Below are 12,894 nucleotides of genomic sequence, written 5' to 3' on the forward strand. Positions count from 1 at the left end.
TCCAAATGTCACATATCATGCCTCCAGGTTTGAAAACCTCCCTTAGAGCCCACAGGGCTATGAAAGTTGTCCGTTGTTAAGAAATAATGGGAAGGGTGGTCGATTAAGGTTTAGAGGGGACTCATTCAACTGGAAATCGAAAGCCTTTTGAAGATTTACCTGTTCTGCAATCAGTTGCTACCAAATGAGTTGTTACCGACAGCAGTGTGTTCAAAAAATATATTATTCCAGTTCAATGGCTTTTGTATTTCAGCAGTCGTGTTTTAAATAATTTTTAGAGAAAAACAAAATTATCATTAAAATTTTTGGGTTTTTGATTGGCAATGCCACCAAAAAAGAGGACTAAATTAAGATTATTTAGTTTTTAATTGTAATACTTAAATTCAGTTGCAGCAAGTATTTTTTTAATTTAACTTCGGATTGTGTTTCAAATCATGCCCAAGCTTAACTAAAATACAAAATAGGCTTCCAGCCCAACAACAAACGATTTATTATTGTTTAAGTATGCGTACCAATAATTGTAAAGTGGTTTGTAGCTTTCCAATTTTCCAGAGTTCTTCTTTTATTTAAAATATTAGATAGTAATTTTCGGGATGAATTAAATAAAAGGACACCACATGGATTTTGGCTTTAAAAATGGTCAAGAAGCCTTCCTTTACCAGGCATCGTATCATCTTTCTAGATTTAGAAAATCCCAAACAAGAGAAAACACACTTGCCTCTCCCTCATCCCACTGTGAAACATAAGACACTAAAAATCTTATTTTATGACCTTGGTTGTAATACATGTACCCCCTCCCCCTTTATCATCAGATAGATGTAAACTCAACTCGATTTGATGAAGTGAAATTCGATATTATTATCCTAATTACCATACTTAATCCAGATTGAGTGTATAAACTACAAGAAAAAACCAGACCATACCGACAACAACTGAATTAATTAAAAAGTCATAAACATTTTGATGAAGATATATATATTAAACCAAAAAACAACAGCAGTATTGACAGACAACCCGAGACGTACAAAATTTTGAATAATATAATTAGAAGTCCACAACAGGCCTCCATAAATAATAAAACAAATAATAAATATTTCAAATACCATTCAGTGCACTCAACATTCCAAAAAAAACAAAACTCAAACTTCAGCCAAAAATCAGCAAATACTAGGTACTCCTCCTATATATAATTTTTGATTGGGCCCCCCCCCCACAAAAGAATCAAAAAACAAAAAAACATAAAGAACATATATTATTTATTTAAATTTATTTATTAAAAAAAAACAATTGAAGATTATTTTTAATTAGATTAATTTAATAGTAGTTAATACATTACAATTTTGAAAAACCCATGTTTTGTCAATATATAGATCGATGTGAGTATCTTGTCCAAGCATTCTTCCTCAGAGAGACAATATTACATTCGTCAGCTATGTCATTGGCGGTATTAAAAAGAGTTCTCGGTGACACTATCAATGGCAATATGCTCGGCAACATGGTGGACCTTTAGACTGAAATTAAATAAAAAAACAAGTTTTTTTCACTGAAAGTAAGGAGCGACATTAAAACTTAAAACGAACAGAAATTGTTCCGTATATGAAAGGGGGAGTCCCATCCTCAACGCCTCTCTCTTTACTATATATTTTTTTATTTTTATAAAAAACAAAGTTGTGAGACATACAAAATTTTTAGAGAACCGAGTCAGGCTTTTAGGAGGAGACGTAATAATTAATATACGTACTAGTTTTTTTGTTTTTTATTTTTCACTTTAAATCCTTTCTTTCAGTTAAAAAAAAAACCTTTTTAATTGAATTTATTAAGGTTTTTTGATAAATAAAGCTTGTATTTTTTCTAACCGTGCACGAATAGTTAAAACAAATTTTGAAAATTAATTTTAATTTATTTTTCTCCATGTCTTTCTCGACATTTTTTTCTGAAATAACTTTACGAATTAACTTCTGTAACGAACTTCTATATTTGTAGTGTTTTATTCCGTACATAAGGGAGTTCACCCCCTAGTCAATTCCTCTTTACCCTAAAGTTCGAATTTTGTTGGAATCACAAACCCCTGAATCACAAAGGCTGGTTAATTAGAATAGATAGCTCTTTTGAAAGTACTAAAAAAAACCTTAGCGTAAAGAGTGATCTGATGGTGTGAGTTTAATCATAGTTTTCAGGCTGTTAGGGGTTGTTTTCCCCTTTTTTGAGAATAAGGTGAGTTTTCTCAATTGCGTAACTTTTGATTGGTAAGACTAAACTTGATGAAACTTCTATATTTTAAAACAGCATAAAAATTTGATTCTTCTGATGTATCTATTGGTATTATAATTTTACTTTTTAAAGTTTCTGTTACTATTGACACGGGTCGCGAGCTAATTATTGTTTATTAAAAAAAATTTTTTTATAGTAAATTTATTAATTTAATTGTTTTAGCAAAAATTTTAGATTCTAAAATTTATAGAATTATGTAATAGGGTATTATCCAGCCATGTCAATTAAAATTTACACGGTGTAAATTCCAATTATCGTTGACAATATTTTTGGTAATTTGGTTGAATTTTGATTAATTAAGTTGAAAATAATTCAAAAATCTTGGAGAAAAGTCAAAATCTGTTTGAACCATCTCTATATGCACTAACAATACCCAAATTGTTGGACATTTTCTTGATTTTCTTGATTAAACCAATGGTCCAAGTTTGAGAGTTCAGAAACCGGAAATCCTGTTTTTGTCAATTGCGGAGATTGGCGTGGAAAGTCGTACAGAAACACTTTCCGTTTTGCGATCAAGAGTGTATTCACCATCCATGGTAATTGCAACATCCATGTAGGTGTTATGTCAAAATTATACCCATATTGTTGACAATATTATCAGCAGTGTAGTGGGTTTGAGAACAAGCACAAATTGAAAAAATTAACTGCTTTCTGAAAGTTCTTTAACGTTCACAAAATAACTGAAAAATATTTCGCGTTCTCAGTTCTCATGCTTATTACAACGTTTTATGTAAATGAAACGGTCACTTTAATATTTATTTAAGTTTTGGCCTCTCGCGGATTAATGCTGCAGGCTTTCATTAGCAGTTGTAGAGATAATAGTTGTAGTATGGGTGTCAACAAAGTCAAATAATGTATTTAATATTCATCTAAATTTGATTAAGTTGTAATCATACTATTTTCGGAAAATTCCCAAAAATACTAGATTTGATTGGAACTAAAAAATTCAATGATGTACTGACATTAAAACATAGAAATATCAGAACCTTTAAATGTATGGATTGATCTAGGAATTCACGTAAAATTGTTTTTAAACCAGTAAAAAGGGTGTAGTCAGGAGTCATGTCAACGACGATTTGCATTTCCAATATTAATTATTATATTTATTAGAAATTTAGTTTATTTTTAGAAAAACAAAAAATTAGATTGGTATGAACTATTTTTTGAGAAATCTTCCATTTTCACTTTTCAAAAATAATTAATAAATATTTAAGGAGAGGGGAAGAGTCTAAAATTTATTACTTTTTCTTTGCTGCCTTAGCTTTTTTCCCATTTTCTGGAACATTATTTCTTGTCACTAAATTCGTGGACTTTGGACGAATGCCATAATTAAACAATTTGTTTACAGAGGTCCGGCTGGTGTTCGTCCTCAAGCAATAGATCCAAGTGGAAATATGGTTGATGATCTTTTGTTTGGTATGGGCGTTGGTGAAATTGGGAAAAGAGTGTTACATGTCGGCAATGCCCGCACCTTGCATTACATGTCCGCACCTGCAGCAACAAGCTCATTGTCTATTGCCAAAATGGTTGCAGATAAAGTTGAAGCCGAGATTCTTGTGCGATAATAAGGATGTTATAGTCATAATATAGGTTGCTAGCAGGAGAAAAAATGGCAATATTATATGCAATTTGTTCATGGCGTCAAACCATTCTCAAAACTATTTATTTGGATTTTTGGTTTGTAGTTGTCGTTTATACACCAAGATTTAAGTGAAAGGAGGGTAAAAGAAAAACTGATTAAAAACTTTGATATTGTAGAAATGAGTGAAAAAATAACTTCTAAAGACATTTTGGTTGTTGGACAAAATTAGAAGAATAAGAATTTCTTTAAGCTTATCTCTATCTATTGACCTTAAAGTATAATTTTTTGAATAAATAAATGCATCGAACAGCTATCTGTCGTGTCTTCATAATAATTGAATTACTTGAATAAGTTAAGACTTGAGTTTGAATTAAAATTCTCTGCCAAAATAAGCTAATCTTTTCTGCCAAAATAAACACTATAAATGGCATTACCCTGATAATTTACCCTGATAATTTATTGTCAAAAGTAAGCTTAAACACCTTCTTACTATTATAAAATGGTGTGATTACCTTTAAACATGGTGATTATGCTGAGATAACGATTAAAGAAAAATAACCTAAATTGACTTTGTACTGGACAGAAGTTAGCAACATAGTGACATTCAAATTTGGGGATTAGACTAGAATGAGAAATAAAATCCTGAAATATTTTGATTTTTATGTAAGCAAGTGAAAAAAAGAGCTTTAAAAATTTAATTATAATTAGATTATAATTTAAGTAAAGATCTAAATAATTTGTCAAATATATAGTCTAATCCCCAAATTTGAATGTCACTATGTTGTGTATCTTTGAATGTCACTATATATGACTATATAGTGGTAGTAGTGGTAGTAGTGGTAGTAGTAGGTAATAGTGGTAGTAGTTGGAGTAGTAGTAGCAGTAGTAGTTGTAGTAGTAGTAGTAGCAGTTGTAGCAGTAGTTTCAGTTTTAGCAGCAGTAGTAGTAGTAGAAGTAGTATTAGTAGGTAATAGTATTAGTAGTAGTAATAGCGTTATTAGCAACTGTAGAAGTAATAATAATAATAGTGGTAGTAGTAGCAGTAGTAGTAGTAGTGGTAGTAGAAGTGGTAGTAGTAGTAGTAGTATAAGAAGCAGAAGTAGAAGTAGTAGGAGCAGTAGAAGTGGTAGTAATATGATTAGTATTAGTATTAGTGTTAGTAGTATTAGTATTAGTAGAAGCAGTAGCAGTAGTATAAGTTGTAGCAGTGGTAAAAGTAGTTGTTGTTGTAGTAGTAGCAGTAGTAGTAGTAGTAATAGTATCAGCAGTAGCAGTAGAAGCAGTAGTAGTATTACCAGCAGTAGAAGTAGCTGTATCAGTTGAAATAGTAGTAGTACTATTTGTAGCGGTAGTTGTAGTAGTATTAGTAGTAATAATAATAATAATATTTTATTACCCGTCAAACCACTTTCTTTTACCCATTTTATTACCCATTTTCTCTCCTGCTAGCAACCTATATTATGACTATAACATCCTTATTATCGCACAAGAAACTCGATTTCAACTTAATTAGGTCTTTGAGGATAACTCCCCCCCTCCCGTAGCGCTCATGGCAAGGGTTGTAAGTTAAGCCCTGGAGTCATATAAGTTTTTTTTTTATAGAAAGCGTTGTTGTAGAAACTTCAAAAAGGGCTCATTTGATTATAAATTGAAATGGCTAGAGGCCATTTTAATAGTCAATAGTGATTGGAAGGCAACTAACACCCCTTCCACCCTCACCATTTACAAAACACATCCAATCAAAACTTTGAGATAGCCATTTTATTCAAAGTAGTTGAAAGGTCCGGAAATTATATCTTCAAGGATAACACTCCCCCCACAGACCTCAGGGTAAGGTTGTAAGTTATGCTCTGGGGGCATATAAGGTTTTTATTGAACGTTTTGTCGTAGAAACTTGAAAAAGGGCTCATCCGATTGGAAATTTAAAGGACTAGCGCCCTTTTTAATAGAACAAAGTGAATTAAGGCCAAAGAACCCCCCTCTCACACCCACTTTTTCCCCAAAACCTTCACATCAAAACTCTTAGATAGACATTGCGTTACCCTTCGTTAAAATTTTGATAAAGTAGGTCTTTGAGGATGATAACCCCACTAAGAGCCCTCGGGGCAAGGGGGGTAAGTTATGCGCTAGGCGCATATGAGCTTTTTATTGAAAGTGCTGTCGTAGAAACTCCGAAAAAGGCTCGTTCGATTGGAAATTCAAAGGGCTAGTACTACATGTTATTAGGCATACATTACGCCTAGTAACATATTACTACATGTTGTTAGGCCTACATTATTCACAAGGGGAATCAAACAGCACGATAACCCATTACCGTATTGTATCGTTAAAAGAGACATTCTGAACTTCTGTGAAACAATCCTAATTATTTTCACCTTTTCCCCCCTTGTCTCCCGTGTTTTTCCGTGGTTTAGAGACAAGGGTGGATCCAGGATTTTTTTATAGGAGAGGGGGGGCACAAAAGCGGGTTATCCGAGACACTTGTGTTATCAGAAAGTTTAATTAACTAAAAAGGGCTTTAGATAATGACCTGACACGCCTTAAGACTCCGATAGGGGGGCACGCCCCCCCCCCTTGCCCCACCCCTTGAGCCCCCCCAATTTAAAGATTTTAAAAAAAAATATTACGGGTCTATTTTGGTATTTTTAATGTTTTGGCTTATTAATAAAGATCTGGGTGTGTTTTATGTAACCATGGTTTGCTTGATCTTCGTTTTACCCAGTCATTCGAAAACAGACGCTCGCATATCCACCTTCGGTTTGCTTTACGCCGAGGCGGCAGGGGGGGATCTAAAAGTGACGACCATGTAAAGGAAAGAAATATAGATTAACTCGCATAAATTAACCCATGGCCTCAAAGTCAATAAAATTTTTTGGGAGGGATTTTTTTTTTTAAAAATATAGGGGGATAACTTTTGTGCTTTTTTTAATTTATAAAATTAAAAGCCCCCTATGTCCCCCCCCCCACAAAAAAAAAAAAATTTAAAGAACTAAGGAAGGGGCAAATGTCCCCCTCCACATTAACACGACCGCGTTTAACTTTTTACATTGTTTCCCATTTTTATTGTCTATTCTACAATCCCTTTCGGTTCATATCAATAACATCTAATAAGAGAAATTTTTGAATCAGTGTCCTGATTACAAGCAATAATATTACTAAGTAAAAAAACAAGAAAAAAATTCACTATGAAACACAAAAACTCGAATATTGACACATATTGAATATAAAAAGAAAAAAGATCTGAGTGTCGAAAAAAATATTAATAGGAAAATTGTGAGTTCCACAGTCCTTAGAAAAATCAATAGAAAATTTTTAACCAAACAAAAGTATTTACATGATTATATGACAGTGCTTGCCATTTTCTTCAACAAATCTAAAAAATTATAGAAAAAACTCTTAGTGACGTAAAAACCTTGAGATGCAAGAAAATCCAAATGAAATAAGAAAAAAATGAATTTGTGAATGCAATCAGGACAAACACTTGTGAACTGAGTTTGAGTTTGTTTTGGGTTTTATTTTTATATCTGCTTCAGGTCTTCATTCATATTTTCAACTCCTATGTTTAAACCACGAGTCAAATTTTATATTTCTTCGGAATTTTAAATGTCTACTAAAATTTGATCAAGAACGTTAGGAATGTTCAGGATGGCAGAAACATGCATTTAAACAGCGTAAAAAAGGATACGGTATTCATCAACATAAGGACCTGCTTATGTATTTCTGCTTGTTTTTTCTTCTCTTTCTCGGCTAAGTCTTTTTCCACTTTCTTCTTCAAATTCACCCATTATTCTCGTATTTTTTTGCTAAAAAACACGAAAATGAAAATCATAACCACAATTCAGTAACAGTCTTTCTTAATTTGTGCAATAAAGAGGATAGCGTGATATGGGAGGTAATAATCAGGTCTTAAAGAAGTATACACAATAGACAGGAGCGCATTCAACCTAATATTGATGCATTCATAAGTTAATTAGAAGGAACCATGATGCACATCATCTTCCTCTTCTTTGAAACCAACACCCATTATTAGCCTGTAAACCGACATATCAAGCTCATAAACTCACGCACAAAGGAGCCCCCTTAAGTCCCCCACGCTATGCCCCGTCCGCCTCCCCATGGCCTCTTCCCCGCCGTACGTTTAAGCCCCCCCCCTGAAGTTCCAATGTTCATAGGATCATGTATTGTGAGCGTCTTCTACCAACTTCATGATCATCCTACCTTTAGATTGACCTTAGATAGATGGCCTAACAGCCCCATATTTTTCAATCTATCATACTTCATCTTAAATAGATGGCCTAGTCATCTTAAACTATCTTTAACGATATTCATAAACCGTGGGATCACAATAAATTTTTTGTACAGCTTATTGTTTGTCAGTCAAACGAGGAGCTAAAACTATCCTTTCATACTTCTTCTACAAGAGACTACTAAAACGTAGATACTTCTTCTACTTCCTTTACAAATCTTCCAAAGCCCTTCGAAAGACCCATGTTTAAGAACCATATTTGGCCACTGTAGCTAAAATGGCTTCCGATATTCTAATGCTACCTCGCAGACTATTTTCTTATTCTTCAAAAAAAATTCAACCGTGAAATCACAATCTGGACCTTATCTCTTCTACATTTTATATAGTAGCCTAATACATAATACTTGATAATAATATGACCACGTAACTGAAGCTTCCCTTTGATTTGTTTTATTGTTACTTAAAAACCCCTTTGCCTAGAATACTCAAATTATCTGCATCATCTATATCTAGAAGTTTTATCGGATCGTTTGATCTCCTCTCAAAGTCTTTGTTGTGTTCCTCTGACACAGTCTATCAAAATAAATCCATATACACAGACAAAGGAGAAAACAATGATTAACTCCCGATAACACATCAAGCCAACAACTAACCTCACAGCCTAATTCATAGCAGTAATACTTTTGCACAAACCATTAATCAGTTTAATATGATTATCTGATATACGCTCGAAGAACAGGACCTTCACTATACTTTTTCTGTTCACAGACCCACATACCCTTGTAATTTCCTGATACCAGGATCGGAGTATTCAAAAAATCTTAAAACATTATGGTTTTCATGCAAAACTATACCTGAGGTGGGTTTAAGAGGCAATAGATATTTTGTTACCCTTTTAAAATGATTAATCTTAAAAATTTTTGAATTATAAGAAGAACCATTAATACTGGTTAAGCTGCGACACTACAGTATTTTGGACCATAAAACAGTCATTATATGTATGAGTATAGATGTGACTGGAGTCTAAAGTGTTTTTTTATTACTGGTGAAGAAACAAAACGATTTTTTCGGGGGGGCGGTATCAATTTTTGCAATAACGCCTCGCCCCCTCCATCAATTAAAAATATTTGACTCAGAATGAAACTATGGGTCCGACTTCTTCATTAAGTGTGTGTGTGTGGGGGGGGGGGGTTAGCGGTCCTCCTAACAAACAGACTCTAAATAAGATCACTGTAGATAAAAAAATTTATGCAAACCACGGTCATAAATGACAACCAGTCTCTGGAGGGCGGGGGGGATTTTTTATCCAAAACAAAATCCTCATTAATCAGGGTATAGTGCTTATTTGGTTTTACGCTCAGAGAACTAACGTTTTCCTGTTGACCGAACCAAATACCTCTTCATGAAACTGAGGACTCAATGAAACAATGAGTCCTCAGTATTCCTTGGTATAAAATTGAGGACTAGAGCCATTTAATAATTTAGAATTTTAAAAATTATTAATCTAAGAGTAAAAAATTAGTCAATGCATCCTTTACCCTTCCTAAACCCACACTGTTCTCCTCTTAAAACTATATCTACAGCACATCTTAGTCTAATAAATATCATCATCCTCAGTAATTCACTTTCTACAAAAGCAAATCCAATGCCTCTGTAATTACCTTATCACGCTTATTACCTTTCTTAAGGACAAGTTGAATTAATATTTTCCCAAAGTCACCAAATACTTCCTTTTTTCAAAAATTATTTTTGTAATCTTCAATAATTAATCTAATACTTTGCAAACCATCATATTTTCAAAACACATTTACAATATCAAACTATCAGAACCTGATGCCTTTTCGTTTTTTAATCCTCTCAGAGCTTCCTCCAACTTGTCCATGCAAAACAATTCTCCTTAACTTCCAAGCTGTCTAATGTTTTTTTTTATTCTTTCTATCATTTCCACGCCTTTATAATGGTTTAACACATTCTCAGAATGTTCTACTCATCTTTTTTTAACACTTTCCTTATCATTAAACAAGGCATCATTCCTATCTTTAACTAGGACAAGCCTAGACTGACTACTCCCTCTCAATTTCTTAGCATGTCGATATCTTATCTTACTATTCTGCCGTTAGGCTGCATCTTCCTGGTTCTTGGCAATTATATCTGTGCCTCTCTTTCACAAATCCTGAATTCACACTTTAATACCTTCTCTATTTCCCTTACTTTCCTCTTATTCTCGTAAAATCAATCACTAAGACACTTTTTGTAAAAGCCTCTTCTATCTTCTATCAAGCTTAGAGTGTTTTCACTAATGCTCCTAGCTGTTTTTCAAACTTTTCCCTAAGACATATTCTGCAACTTCGCAAACTATTATCTTTAAATATTCCTTACATCTTCTGCAGTACCAAATCCTAGATTCTCCAATTTTATATTCAACTGATCCTTGAAAGTGCTTCCAAAATTCTCACCCTGGAGTCTATCTACGTAATAACTTTCCAGAATGTTATTACCCTTCCCAAATTTTCGCTTTAAATTAACTCTAGACAATACTGGATGGTGATCTTTAGCATTAACACCAATAACAGTAGTTCTACATACCCTAGCGTCCTGTACTGGTTCTACCAGTCTTCGATCTTAATCAATAATATTGGCCATCTTACCATCGTGTGAGTACCATGTTGAGTACCAGGCCCTTTAATGACCCAACACTGTATTGTTCATACCTGGATTACAGTACCTACAAAACTGTGGTAATCTATTACCACTTCTATTTTCTTGCTCTACACCAAATCTACCTAAGCTTGGATACTGTCTATTCCAACCTTGGCATTAAAGTTCCATCATAAAAATACTATATTTCTACCTTGGACTTTGTCTATTTTTTCCTGTATATGTATGTAAGATCTATCTGAGTCACTACTGTCTCCGTCAGTCAATTCTACAGGGGCACTTTCTTATCATAAAGTGAGTAACTAGAGTTACTCACTTCCCTTCCCTGTCTAAGTTAATCCCTTCCCTGTCTAAGCAAAACAAAGAAGCCTCCTTATTCATCATGAGCTTTAGCCTACGTACCCCAGATTTCTACTTGAATAAATACATTTTATACAATCAAATTTCTTTTTTCTTAACCCTGAGAAATGATTTTCTGAAACTTGTTACAAGTTTAGTTCAAAACGTCTGAAGTCAACCGTCCCACCACAGCGGGCTAGTGACTAATGACTTCTTCACAAGTTTATACAAAGCACTTAAACCTGCTTAGATTCGGGCAGCAAGAATGCTTGGGACCTCCAGTTTAATGGAGGATTTATGCAAACCGAGGCCCATCTTGATCACTATAAGGCTTTCCAAGATTCGCGATACTCTCCTATCGCCTCCTGTAGAATATTCAATCTATGTTTATACTTACATAATTCAAAGTCTAAGACTAGCAGTTAAAAGTACTGAAATGTAGATTTACATAGTAATTCAAAAAGAGATATAAAAAAAAAAAAATGGAAACCTCGTCCAGTTCTTTCTGCTTTTGAAAGAGAATTCTTTGCTCTTCCATTCTTCATGTACAATCCTGTCTCTTTCTACCCATTCCTCATAAAGACTCTGTCTTTCACTTTCATACGCAAATTCATCAAAGTCATTGAAGTTTTCTTCTGCAAAACATATTTAGTACACAGTTATAAACTAACTATTTTTTAACTAAATATTTTTTAACAAAAATACGGCAGTCAAACATTTACACATAAATCTGTTTAAAAAGAAGGCGGATACTCAAAACAGTACTGGGGAGATGATCTATTTCAAAATTAGAGCAACATCTAGAATAAAAACAAATCACATAATGAGATATGAAGAGGTTCTGAAAGCATCTCCCCCACGTTTGATTAGAGCATACAACAATGTAATTCATTATTTTGGTTTATGTTTGACACAAATCTAAAGCATTAAATAGAATAAGACTCATAGCATGAGGCTGCCTTTGCAGATATCTCGGTAGGATTTAATAACCTTCCCTTTCAATTTTTTCAGGGTGGTACCTAAGATAAATAAGGGGGGTGGGGGGGGGGGTAAAGAAAAATCTCTTGCTTCAATAATAATGTGCCTCGATAGTAGTATAGAACAAGAGCCAAGCTAATTTGATCATATAATTGACATGCTCAAGTTGAAGCCGCAAACAATCCAGCGGAGGGAACGAGATCTCAAACTCTTAGGGAAAGAACAAGCAGTTTCCGGTCTCAATCAGGAGACACAAGAATACGATCCTTGTCAATAGAGGCTGTTATGTTGGAATTTGGATCAACCTTTGAGAGCGAGGGTGAAGATAACGACTATTCGAACTCGAATAAACGAGATCTAAGCCTCAATAGTAGTGTAGAACAAGAGCTAAGTAAGGCGGAAAGAAGGGAGAATGATAGAAAACAATGAAAAATAGGAACTGGCGGGCCATGGGAAACAATACGAACGTTTTTTGTTTGGTCATTGGAATATTCGAGGTCTCACAAGTAAAAAGTTAGAAAGGATTAAACAAACCGACAATTTTGACGTTTTGGGTATTGCAAAGACGTGGAAAAGTGTAGAGGAAACTTTAAATATTGAGGGATATGAAGAGTTTAAAGTATACAGGGAAAAAAGTAGAAATAGTAGAACGTATGGGGGCCTATATGTGTTCGTGAAGGAAGAACGCTTGCTTCAGTTAAAAGGCTACCTAGTAAATCTGAGAATGTTGTGTGGATTATGCTTCGTTTACAGTGCTCAGTAATGAATATTATGTTAGGTTCCGTATATTAACTGCCTCAGTCTAGCTCATATTCCAACA

General features: G+C 33.9%; 1 long non-coding RNA gene across 1 annotated transcript; it reads right to left on the reverse strand.

Annotated features, from left to right (window-relative positions):
• Positions 1-7,492: 7,492 nt before the first annotated feature.
• LOC148938441 (uncharacterized) lies at positions 7,493-11,726 on the reverse strand. Its single transcript, XR_016143692.1, has 2 exons — positions 11,587-11,726; positions 7,493-7,656 (listed from the first exon to the last, which is right to left on the reverse strand). It is a non-coding gene; the product is annotated as an uncharacterized LOC148938441 (long non-coding RNA).
• Between the last annotated feature and the right edge of the window lie 1,168 nt (positions 11,727-12,894).

Source organism: Artemia sp. Qi Xiang Cuo, unplaced genomic scaffold (genome assembly GCF_049724085.1).
Source record: "Artemia sp. Qi Xiang Cuo unplaced genomic scaffold, ASM4972408v1 HiC_scaffold_3285, whole genome shotgun sequence".
NCBI classification, from domain to species: Eukaryota; Metazoa; Arthropoda; class Branchiopoda; order Anostraca; family Artemiidae; genus Artemia; species Artemia sp. Qi Xiang Cuo.